Source organism: Bos indicus, chromosome 11 (assembly GCF_029378745.1).
Source record: "Bos indicus isolate NIAB-ARS_2022 breed Sahiwal x Tharparkar chromosome 11, NIAB-ARS_B.indTharparkar_mat_pri_1.0, whole genome shotgun sequence".
Classification (NCBI taxonomy): domain Eukaryota; kingdom Metazoa; phylum Chordata; class Mammalia; order Artiodactyla; family Bovidae; genus Bos; species Bos indicus.
In genome coordinates this window covers 71,157,542-71,170,508 of record NC_091770.1, presented here as the reverse complement: position 1 = coordinate 71,170,508, position 12,967 = coordinate 71,157,542, and positions in this window count along the sequence as shown.

The window sequence follows — 12,967 nt, the reverse complement described above, 5'->3', positions numbered from 1 at the left end:
ACAGTTTCATCTGCAGATACAGGTTCACCATGCTCTCAGACACAGCTCCGGGTTACTTGCTGCTAAGTCACTTCAGTCGTGTCCGACTCTGTGGGACCCCAGGCTCCGCCGTCCCTGGGATTCTCCAGGCAAGAATACTGGAGTGGGTTGCCATTTCCTTCTCCAATGCATCAAAGTAAAAAGCGAAAGTGAAGTCACTCAGTCCTTAGCGACCCCATGGACTGCAGCCTACCAAGCTTCTCTGTCCATGGGATTTGCTAGGCAAGAGTACTGGAGTGGGGTGCCATTGCCTTCTCCGGGTTACTTACTGAGCACCAATATATCAGGGACTATGCTAGCTGCTTTTACGTGTATACTATTTCATCCTTGCAACCCCTAATATTTTACAGATGAGCACACCAAGACAGAGGTTCAGTATCTTGCCGAAAGTTGAGAGGAGAAGCTACGAATAAGACCAGCTCTGGCTCCCAATCCACCCCACAGCTTTTGATGGTACTCAGTGGTACACCCTTGGACCCCGATGGTGTGGGCAGTTCTCCCACAGGTCTGGCCCGAGTCTCTCCTACTCTCGTCTGAATTGGATCAGATGGAAGGACCATGTCAGTAGGTCGGTTCTGCTCCCAACCCAGCCTCAAGAGACATCACCCATCCCTTGGTACAGGTGGTAGCCTTCCAGTTACTGGGGTGGGGATGTTTGCCTTCTGTTAATGAAAAGAAATAGATGTGATAATAAATAAATGCCCAACCCAGTGCAGCAATCGATGTCCCTAACAATGAGGCTCTGTGTTTGCTCTCAGCTGTGGGTTATGTTCATTGGCCACAGTCACTGCTCAGGAGCCCCTGGGCACATCATCCTGGGTGGGTCCACAGGGGAGGGAGCAAACCTTCCTGCCTTCAGCTACCAGAATTCATCCCACAATGTGAGGTTCCTACAGACCTGCTTCCAGGCACCCCAGGCCAGAGTGAGGGGAAACAGGCCAGGTTCACAGAGAAAACAGAGCCCTACCCTTTTCATCAGGAAATGAGTCTGGCCCCAGCTCTGCCTCTGCTGCCCTGGGTGACCTGAGACCAGCCTAGTTCCTTCTCTGAGCCTCAGTTTCCTCATCTGTCAAATGGGGTAGGGGTAGAGTAGTAATACATGATATCTCATGTTCCTTCTAGCTCTGACGTTACAGGACCCTGTAGCCATGGCTTCTCCCAGAGCTGCTTTATGAATTAAGTATATAGGCCCCTAGCTGGTGCCCTTTGGGGCTCCAAGAACCCAAACTCTTCTGTTAGGAGGCCAGACGTCCATTCCTGCCTCAGCTTCCCTCAATCCTTTTCTTTCCCATTTTATCTAGCTGTCATGGGTCTGGAACTCCCCAGTTTGCAAGGCATTTTTCTGAAAAATTATCCCATTTGAGCTTCACCCCAACCTCGTGAGTTAGGCAGAGAAAGGGATGCGGGGCTTTCAGCACAACCAGGTGTCAGGCCTCTTCCTTGATGCTGCAAGGAATCTTCCCCATAGCTACAGAAATCCTTTTGGGAATAAGCAGAATATAAGGAAATAAACGGTGGGTGGATAATTAGATGAATGCATATGTGCGTGATCCTCACCACACCCTGAGGTCTTGGTGTTATGATGGTCATCCACATTACAAGGGAGGAAAGTGAGGCTTGGAGGGATTCAGTAACTGCCCTGGGTCCCTTGGCTCTCAGGCAGTAGAGCGAGGATTGGAACCCAGACCTCTCTGATCTAAGCCCACAGCCCTTTCTGAGCACCTACCTGTGCACAAATTAGCCTTTTCCACCCCACTTTGCAAATGAGTGTATTTGGTGTCTAGAGATGATGTGACTTTGTCAAGGGTTTGCAGCTCTGAGTAGCAGAACCAGGATGCATGCCTTGTCTTTTGCCTACAAACCTAGGGCTGTTTCTGGAAACATCTCAGTTGCCTCCAAAGAAAAACCAGTGGTGTCCCTTCCTCCCTCCCTTTCTGCCTCCCTTCCTTCCGGGAACATCTCTTATCTCTCAAGTGCTTCCTTGTCCGAGGCAGGGAATCACGTGATGTGCTCACTGTGCAGATAACAGGGCCACCACCCCCTGGGCTCGGTGTGTCTTCAGGGGTGTGGGTCCCCATGGCAGCCCATGTGCTCCGTGGCCCACATCAGCTGATCCACAGGGGTGCTGGGTGGGGTGTGCTGACACCCGGGGGCTCTCAATAGGGGTAGCGCCTGCACCCTCTCTATGTGTCATTCTTGGGGTGCCCGTGAAACTGTGCATGGCTGCCCTCCCCAGGTGAGCATACGCTGGACGGCTGGAGTGCTGGGGACTGTGGGGGGTGGGCGAAGAGCACTGGGCACGGACGCTGCTCTCCCAGGCCCTTGCCCTCTGTGGTGCCCCCACCTCTCTCCTCTCGGTCTCCACTCCGGGCTCTTCTCACTCCCCCCCACCCTCTACCGTGGTGACTTGCTTAATGCTAGATTTTTGTCTTCCGGCTGCAGCCCATGATGTGTGTCTCTGAGTAATGCAAACACAAACAGAACACTTCTCCCTGAGGGGAGCATTCAAACTTGTTTGGAAAACTCAGGCTTAAGGCCACAGCTCACGTAGTGTCTTCTAAGAAATTATCAGTGGAGGAGTGGTGTGTGCTTCAGGCCGCTCTCCCTCTCACGTGTATATCACAGTTCTGGTCTCTGTCCCACGTATATGCACGTGTGTGTGCACACATGTATGTAGGGGTGGCATTTTGGGGTAAATTCACTGATGTATGAAACATACACCCAGAGGGAGGGGACATATGTATACTGTGGCTGATCCGTGTTCATGTGTAACAGAGGCCAACACAATATTGTAGAGCAATTGTCCTCCAATAATTGTATTTTGTTGTATACTGCTCCATATTGTACAATTATAATCTTTGATAATTATTAGTTACTCAAGAGTTATGTTTTATGAGTATTGTTCAATTGTCATCACTAATAGAATGATGGCATCACCAATGCGGTGAACGTGAGTCTGAGTGAACTCCGGGAGTTGGTGATGGACAGGGAGGCCTGGCGTGCTGCGATTCATGGATCGCAGAGTCAGACATGACTGAGCGACTGAACTGAATAGAATGATACTCAGAAAACAAAAACATCCAGTCAAGTACACAAATTGTGTGCAATTCACTAAGTTTTTACAAAGTAAACACATAACACACATGTAAGCCTAACCTAGCCAAGAAACAGGACTCAGCCCTCACACCCCTACAGTTTGCCTGACCTGCAATGACTTCTAGATTTGTTTTGTCTTTAAAAATTATATACTAGAACAACACAATCAGTATCACTTTCTATCTGGTATCTTTTGTTCAACATTATATTTGCTAATTTTGTGTATGTGTCTAGTATACATATACACACATATACATACACTTGTGTTTATCCACACATACACATGTATGTGTATGGGAAAAAATACATCTTTTCTGCCTCTTTTCTTGCTTAAATATTCTAAATCAAGATGCAAACATTATGTCCTTTAATACCTGTGTTCTTCAGCATGCATCTAGAAAATATGGCTACTATCTTATATGAATGAATACCATTATCCCATCTAACAATAATGAAAAGTTTCTGGGGATCACCTCTGATCCCATTCATACTAAAATTTCCCAAACTGTGTGTTTACAAAAGAAAGTCACAGATACAGATATATCTCTGACCCCATCACTGTGCCTGCTTCCTTTCCTCCCTCTTCAAGTTGCAAAATATTAGCACTGCCTTTGAAATGAAATCCAAATCCCTCCAGTATCAGCCAGATTTCCAAGTCTGGCTCAGTATTCACAGAATGGTGAGGGTCAGCCAATTCAGACTCCCTTCTGCTTTCTGAATCCCCTTATAACACGCACCAGAGTCTGGCCTCTTTCTGAACATCTTCCCCAAACTTCCCATGATATTGACTGGCAGGGCTGCCTTCCTTAGGCTAAGGTTAACTCTGCCTCTCCCAATACCAGCATCTACCCTTCACCCTAGCCTCATCCTTTAGAGCCATACCAAATAGACCTAGTTTTTTTTTTTCCCCCCACAGGGAATGCCTTCATATATTTGGAAATAGCTCAAAACCATTCTGTCCTCACCACCCCCCAATACTATAAACTTTATAACATTCCCCTGGTCTCAGTCAACCCCATCACTTGATTCTTGCCCCTGCATATGCATACTTCCCTGAACCTGGGCTCTTCCTAAAGCTGTCCACTCTGCAGCCTCCCCCACCTTCACGTGTAAGCATCTCATCTGACTCCTGAGGCCAGTGTCAGTGCCACTGCCTTCACAAAGCCTCTTCTCAGGTGTTCCACCTGATATGTTCTCACCTTCTGCATCAGCCAGAGAATCCTGGTGGCTGCCTTGTGGTGTTTACTGCTCTCTAACTTGTTTTAAAATTGTTTGAGAATCTTTCTCATGCCTCACCAGATTCCAGATACTTTGAAGACAGCCACTTCCTTACCTGACATTGCTTATTTCTGAAATGTCTAGAAAACAGTAAGTGCTAATAGTCGATGCTCTTTAGGTGCTCCCTGGTGGACTCTTTCACTTGAAACTGACAGATTTGCTGTTGTTCAGTTGCTAAGTCATATCCGACTCTTTGCGACCCTGTGGACTGCAGCACCCCAGGATTCCCTGTCCTTCACTATCTCAAACTCATGTTCATTGGGTTGGTGATGCCATTTAACCATTTCATCCTCTGTCGTCCCCTTCTCCTCCTGTCTTCAATCTTTCCCAGCATCAGGGTCTTTTCTAATGAGTCAGTTCTTCGCATCAGGTAGCCAAAGTATTGGAGCTTCAGCTTCAGCATCAGTCCTTCCAATGAATATTCAGGACTGATTTCCTTTATGATTGACTGGTATGATCTCCTAACTGTCTAGTCAGTCAGTTCAGTCACTCAGTCGTGTCCGACTCTTTGCTATCCCATGAATCGCAGCACACCAGGCCTCCATGTCCATTACCAACTCCCGGAGTTCACTCAAACTCATGTCCATCGACTCAGTGATGCCATCCAGCCATCCCATCCTCTGTCGTCCCCTTCTCCTCCTGCCCCCATTCCTCCCAGCATCAGAGTCTTTTCCAATGAGTCAATTTTTTTGCATGAGGTGGCCAAAGTATTGGAGTTTCAGCTTTAGCATCATTCCTTCCAATGAACACCCAGGACTGATCTCCTTTAGAATGGACTGGTTGGATCTCCTTGCAGTCCAAGGGACTCTCAAGAGTCTTCTCCAACACCACAGTTCAAAAGCATCAATTCTTTGATGCTCAGCTTTCTTCACAGTCCAACTTTCACAACCATACATGACCACGGGAAAACCATAGCCTTGACTAGACGAAACTTTGTTGGCAAAGTAATGTCTCTGCTTTTGAATATGCTATCTAGGTTGGTCATAACTTTCCTTCCAAGGAGTAAGTGTCTTTTAATTTCATGGCTGCAGTCACCATCTGCAGTGATTTTGGAGCCCCCAAAAATAAAGTCTGACACTGTTTCCACTGTTTCTTCATCTATTTCCCATGAAGTGATGAGACCATATGCCATGATCTTCGTTTTCTGAAGGTTGAGCTTTAAGCCAACTTTTTCACTCAACTCTTTCACTTTCATCAAGAGGCTTTTTAGTTCCTCTTCACTTTCTGCCATAAAAGTGGTATTATCTGCATATCTGAGGTTATTGATATTTCTCCTGGCAATCTTGATTCCAGCTTGTGTTTCTTCCAGTCCAGCGTTTCTCATGATGTACTCTGCATAGAAGTTAAATAAGCAGAGTGACAATATACAGCCTTGATGTACTCCTTTTCCTATTTGGAACCAGTCTGTTGTTCCATGTCCAGTTCTAACTGTTGCTTCCTGACCCGCATACAGATTTCTCAAGAGGCAGGTTAGGTGGTCTGGTATTCCCATCTCTTTCAGAATTTTCCACAGTTTATTGTGATCCACACAGTCAAAGGATTTGGCATGGTCAGTAAAACAGAAATAGATGTTTTTTCTGGAACTCTCTTGCTTTTTCCATGATCCAGCGGATGTTGGCAATTTGATCTCTGGTTCCTCTGCCTTTTCTAAAACCAGCTTGAACATCTGGAATTTCACAGTTCACATATTGCTAAAGCTTGGCTTGGAGAATTTTGAGCATTACTTTACTGTGAGGTGAGTACAATTGTGCGGTAAGGGACTCTCAAAAGCCTTTTCCAGAAGCATAGAAACTGACAGATACTCAACTCAAATTGGCTCCAATGGAAAAGGGAATCTCTTTTAAAAATGGAAAGTCTAGGAGCAACCATTCTAGCCTTGCCAGTGTTGAGAAGGTGCAACAAAGTCATCAGAAGCCTGTTCTCTGTTGAAAAGAGAGGACATCTTTCCCAAAGGTTTCAGCCAAAGCCTCAGGTCTGCCTCTTAGAAGCCAGTTTTGTGTCATGAACACAGCCCTCAACTGTCGGTGCCTGTGGCCAGGGAAACGGGCGTTCTGATTGGTTAGGACTGCATCATGTGTCCTTGTGTCCATCCCTGGGGCCCAAGGGTCAGGATCAGTGGGAAAGTGCAGGCTCTCCCAGAGGAAAATCAGGGTGCTCCTACCAGAAAGGGAAGTGGGCGCTAGGCTGCCACCCGACAGAGATTCATCAGCACTGGAAGGAGACCTGTGACAAGCAATGAGGTCTCCTGCTCTTGGTTGTTCTATGAGCTCCTTTTGCATCCCCTGTGGGCCCCGTGTGTGGAGAAGGAAAGCAAAGGCCAGGCACATGGGAGTCTGAAGACCTGGGTACACTGTGCTCTGCCTGCAAGGTAGGTATGACCCTGAGCCCATGGCTCACCTTTCCTGAACCTCAGTTTCTCTGTTTGGAAAATAGGCCAATAACACAGGTCGTAGCTACTGCATACCCAAGTATGCAGAGATGGTTTGTCATGATTCCATGCCAAGCTAGGGGGAGATTCATTAACCCCTCCCATACCAAGAGTCTGGGGCCTAAATCAGTTCTGTTCAGTCACTCAGTCATGTCCAACTCTTTGCAACCCCATGGACTGCAGCACACCAGGCCTCCCTGTCCATCTCCAACTCTCAGAGCTTACTCAAACTCATGTCCGTAGAGTGGGTAATCCATCCAACCATCTCATCCTCTATCGTTCCCTTCTCCTCCTGCCTTCAATCCCTCCCAGCATCAGGGTCTTTTCCAATGAGTCAACTCTTCACATGAGGTGGCCAAAGTATTGGAGTTTCAGCTTCAGCATCATTCCTTCCAATGAACACCCAGGACTGATCTCCTTTAGAATGGATGCACTGGTTGGATCTCCTTGCAGTCCAAGGGACTCTCAAGAGTCTCTCCAACACCACAGTTCAAAAGCATCAATTCTGTGGCGCTCAGCTTTCTTTATAGTCCAACTCTCACATCCATATATGTCTATTGGAAAAACCATAGCTATGACTAGACGGGCCTGAATACTCGTGTTCAAATCCCAGCTCTGTTTCTCTTTTGCTCTGGAATCTTGAGAGAGTTTACCTCTCTTGACTTCAGTTTTCCTCATCTGTTGAATGGGGATAATTGTAACTAACTCATAGAGTTGTTACGAATATTAACTCAGTTAATATATATGACAATTAAAACACTGTCTGGTATGGGGAAGCCCTATAAAAGGTTTGTATAGGTGTCACTATTCTTGTTGCTTCCTGCCCAAACTATTGTGCATGTTACTATTTTTCTCAGCTAGATTGTGAGCTGCCTGGGGGTAGGGTCCATCCAGGCTCCAGACTTCTACTCCCCCTTCCTCAGGAAGTGCTCAGCAAATCCTGGGGTCAGGCTGATGGACAGCTGCGAGAGCCGGGCAGGTCTTGGACTCTGACCACATTAGAAGTGGAGGGAGCCTGCCTGGAGCCTCTGGCCTGGGGTGGAACAGGAAGGGGAAAGCTCATGCTGGAGTCTGAAGAGCCCCTGGGTTTCTGTAGTCCTCAGGAGAGACAGGATAGATGTTTCTGTGTGAGACTTGAAGATGCCTGGCAGGAGACTCGTCCTGGATGGAGGAGGGGTGGGGAAAGTGTCTCCCTCTTTAGGGCTTCTCTGTATCCCTTGCCCTATGACAGGGCTTGCGTTCAGTCTAGCCTCTTGGTGGCAGATGAGGAAGCAGAGGCCTGGAGATGTCAAGGGACTCGGTCCAGGTCACACAGCCAGCCACAGCAGGGCCAGCCTTGGACCTCTGTTTCTCAACTCAAAGCCCAATCTGAGCTCCTCTCCTTGTGCAGATCTTGGATCCAGAAGAGGAAGCGAAGGAAACTGTCCTGTTCTTCCTCTCCAGACCCAACAAACATTCCTACCAGGGGTCACTTCTGTTCTGACTCATAAAGATATTTCTGAATAATAGCACTGGTCACCTTATCTCTGGAATGTATCCTGCTTACACACACACACACACACACACACACACACACACACACACAACTGGGGAAGTACCTTCTTCCTGCCTGAGTCTTCTAAGGCAGTCACTACTCAGAGTCTCTCAGAGGCCACGAGCAGAGCTGGGACCAGAAAGGCCTCATTTGCATATGCTTTCTGAGAAGTTTCTTGCACAAACTTCAGTATAATACTAAATGTGGTCTAAATCAATCAAAAGGATTTGCTGTTGTTTGTTTGTGTTCTTTAAATTGGAGGTAACATACAGTAGAGGGCCCTAAGCTGAGGGCAGAGCTTGATGAGTTTGTCACATGCATGCAGATATAACCACCACCCAGATGCAGAATATTCTGTTTTAATATTAATATTAGGATGGCCTCTAGAGCAATAGTTTTTGGACTCCCTTGCTTTCACATCTCCTCCTTGGTGTGCATCCCACACGTGAAATGGAACTCATTGTGGGTAAGGGCACGGGTCACGTCTCAGAATACTTCAGCTGGGTGGGCCCCTCTTGGAATGTAAAGGAGGTTGTGTAAGGCCACAGGGAGGAGTCAAACATTGCTTATTCACCCAGCTCTTTCTTCCAGATGCTGATCTCTTTTGATCCATGGTTCCCAGCCTTTCTTTCTGCCCCCACACCTGAGGGATACAACACATTCCCTTGGGATTAGTGGCTGAGTGTATCCCTGAGGTTTAAAGGGAGGGGAGGTGCAGCTTGAAAAGCTGTGTGGGTTATTCTGATGTTTACCCTGACTTGGGGTGAGATGTGAGAGTCACTGATGGACCGTATTTCCCCCATCCTGAAATGCCACCCGTAAGAAGATACATCTGGGTTTAACAGCATCTGTGCTGGTTCTTCCTCATTTGCTGAATGTGTCTTCCCCACCCCACCAGATCCACCATCACCCTTCCTTGCCCTCTCTGTACCCTGGGAGGCTGACAGGGGTGGGAGAGATGGGCTTGGGATCTTGTCGCCATCCTCTTCAGGGCTCTCTCTGGCAGGGGCTGCTTCTCTTTATCCTGCCGATGGCCTTCTTCCACGGTCCAAGGGTGCACAAGGCTCTTAATAACTCTATTTTCTTCCCTTTTCAACCCTGGGGGTGGTCAGCAGTTTCCACCACCTGTTACTAGGCCTGGGGTGCAACAAGGTCCCTTGTCACTCTCTTCGCCCTGCTCACACCTCTTTATGGAAACATTCTATTAAAGCCTCTTCCTTTGAACCATCTGGGCTGAAGTCTGTTTCCTGATGGACTCCTGACTGATCCAGAGATCTTGGGACAAACACAAATGCTTCCAGGTTAGTCACTGATTATAACTTGCACCTGACTTTCAGAAATGTTCAAAATGTATTGTTTACAGTAGAGAAATGATGGCAGATTCACTCAGGCTTGGTGGATAGAGGACCGTTTATCATTAAGCCATGGACTTTGCGTCTGACCTGGCAAGGCTGGGAGCACAGGGAACAGGCTGTAATGAATGTAAAGCTGGGTGAGAAGGGTTTGTGTTCAGACTCTGGTTGGGAAATCTTGAGCAGGATGCCTTGCCACTCTGTTCCTCAGCCTCCTCTTTGCCAATCCAGAGTCACCCTGATTGTTGTCACATCCCTGGCAGGGATGTTGTATGAGAAACGAGACCATGTATGTGAAAGGGCTTCATGAACTGTCCAGCACTGAGACAGGAGGGCCAGTGCAGTCCAGCCAGGCAGTCATTTTGGTCAGGAGTCAAACATCAGAAGGGGAGGGACAGAGGAGGAAACACCTAACTTTAGTGCAGGGAGGTCCCAAGACCCAGAGAGGCAATGAGAAGGCAGCCCAAGTACCTTTTTCTCCCCATCTCATTTTATGATCTCGTCTTCTGGCACTTGACATGACCTTTCCTTAACCTGAGTGATAGTGGTGGGCGCTGAATTAAGGAGCACCTCTAAGTGTTGGACAGAGTCAAGCACAAGATGAATTCCATGCTTTCTGGGGACCAGTAAGAGAGAAACCTGACCCGTAGGAGGCAGGTCATGCATGTCCTGGGTAAGAGGAGGAGTCTGGTGTCATAGAGGATCAGCTGCACTTCCAGCTGGGTCACTAACCCTCTAACTAATTCTCCTGGGCAAGTTACTTCATCTCATTTTCTTGATCTACAACCAGGGAATAATACCCACCTCAAACTTTTGTTGGGAGGATTGCATAAGACAATCCCTTAAAGTATTCCGCCTGGTAAGTGTTCAATAAAGATTGGCCCCTATTCTTCTTAGTATCTTATTCCAGGGAGTCAGAGAATCCTTTGTTACTGGGTGATCCTGGAATGATTCCCCACAGAGGGGGCCATGAACTGGGCTTGGAGGCTAAATTCTCGGCTTGGCATTCAGTTAGTCCGAGGCACCAGTTGCACCAGTCGGTCGGTCCCGCAGCATCAGGGCGCTTCTCTGTGCCTGGCGTTCAGGGACTGAGAGGTGAAGGCCGGCTGCAGATCGCGGGCCTCCCCGCGGACAGAGGGAGCCAGCACAAGTTCTGGAGCCGGGAAGGCCGGGATCAAAGCCCTTCGAGGCAGGCCGGGGCGCACCAAAGGAAGGCTAGCGACTTGCATCAGCACAGATTCCGTGATGCTCTGCAGACGTCTCGGGGCTGCTGGGCTTTACGGGAACCCACAAGAAAGGAAAGGGCTGGGGAGCAGGCAGGGCGGGGGCGGGCGAAGGCGCGAGGGTGCGCTCGCCCGCCCGCGCGCTCCCGGCGGCGCCTGCCCGGGCCTGGACGCGCCTGGGACGGCGGAGGCCACGGAGGAAGCATAGGCTCCCTTTCCCCCTCCTTCTTTCCCCCTGAATTACTGGAAGGACTGTGTGGGAGAGACCCAGAAGCACTGGATTTTCAAGCGCTGGGTGGGGGAGGGCCGGGTAGCCGCTGCAGCTCAAAGAAAAAAGAAAAGTGCGCCTGTTCGCGCCGCTTGGACACGCGGCTGCTCTCAGGAGGGAGCTGGACGCCCGGACCGCGCCTAACTTTGTAGCCCCACCTAGGAGTTCGCCAGGCCGGCCGAGGACCGTGCGGTGCGGGAGGCGATGGCGGGGCGAGTCAGAAAGTGTCACGATTTCTTCTCCTGCGCTCTCCCCACACCGTCCCCACCCCCAGTTTTCTGGGTTTTGCCGCTGCCGCTGGGGAAAGGGCTGAACGGTTTTGCGTCAAAGGACTGCATTTACTCAGTCCTGCTGGGAGAGGAGCGTAAACACACCCAGGCAGGCAGGACGCAGGATTAAAAAAAAAAAGAGAGAGAGCGAGAGATGGCAAAAAACGGCAAGACCCGCACTGGGTGCGCGCATCCAACTGCCTCGCACTTCTCGTCCCGACCCGTGGAGTTGCGGACGCTGCGCTGCAGGCGGCGAGGGAGGTGCGAGGAGCCCAGCCAGCCTCGCCTCTCCACGCGCGTCCTTGGGGATGGAGCCGAGGACAGAATGTGTTTTATAGTTGTAAACAATGACCCCGAGTATTGTTTAGGATTACCGTATCTTGGGGCCATTGGGGCGGCCAGATGCCGCCAGCCGTCCCGGAAACGCCAGCGCTTTATATAGAGCCCCGGGAAAGCTTTGAGTTCCCGGCTGGGTTCTATTTTTCTTTCCTAGCAACACCCCCACTTTACAGATAAGGAGACTGAGGGCCGAAACTGTGATGTGTTACAGTGCACAACGCTTCACAGCCTTCACGCATCTTCCTGCTGGTACATTAAGAGCTGGGTATGAGACTAAGGCAAAGCCTGGAGCAGAATTCGATTTCCTTGACTCCTAGTACAGTGCTCTTCCGGATCATCATCTCTGCAGAAGGACTGAAGTTCCAGAACTGACAAGGGCCTTAGAAGGTCATGTCTCAATCCCTTCGTTTTACAGACAGAAATTGAAGCCCAGAGAGGTTAAGGGACTCGCCCAAAGTCTCACAGCTCGTAAGCAGCACAGCCTGGCGTTCACACTCCAGGGCCTGTGCTCTTTACCCCGCACCTCGCCCCGCCCCGCCCCGCGAGGCAGGAGAAGCTAGGAATCCGGACTACCTACTGCCTGAACTTCGCTCCAAAACAGCTGAAGACAACGTTGGGGCACGCCCTCTCTCGGGCCTGCCTCTTCCCTGTTTGTTTTTTTTTTTTTTCTTTCAAATTCCTAACAGTCGAGGTTGCTTATAATGCCCGATTACTCCTATTAGATGCGTCCTAATTGCCCAGCATAGAGGGCGGCCGGAATGTCTTGACTGGTTAATTTCGTCTTCAAGGCTACTCCTAACAAATTAATTGCAGGGCCGAAAAGAAAGGGGAGGGGGGCGGGAAGCAGTGGGGAGCCAGCCGCGGAAGGGAAAATAGGCAGGCCGGCCCCGCCCGGCTGCGCTGCGCCCCGCCAAGCTCCGGCCGCAGGGAGGCGCGGATGCCCAGGGCGCCCAGGGCGCCCGCTGCTCCGGGTGGCGCCGCGAAGGGCGCCGACGACCGTGCGCGGCCGCGCCCTCCCTGCGAGCGGCTCTGCGCGCCCGGCTCTCGGCCTCGCGGTGGCGCCGCACTGAACCGCCCGTCTCGCTCTTCAGGACTGTGATTATTTTCTGAAACACGGCGCCGAGGCCCCCGCGGCGGCTCT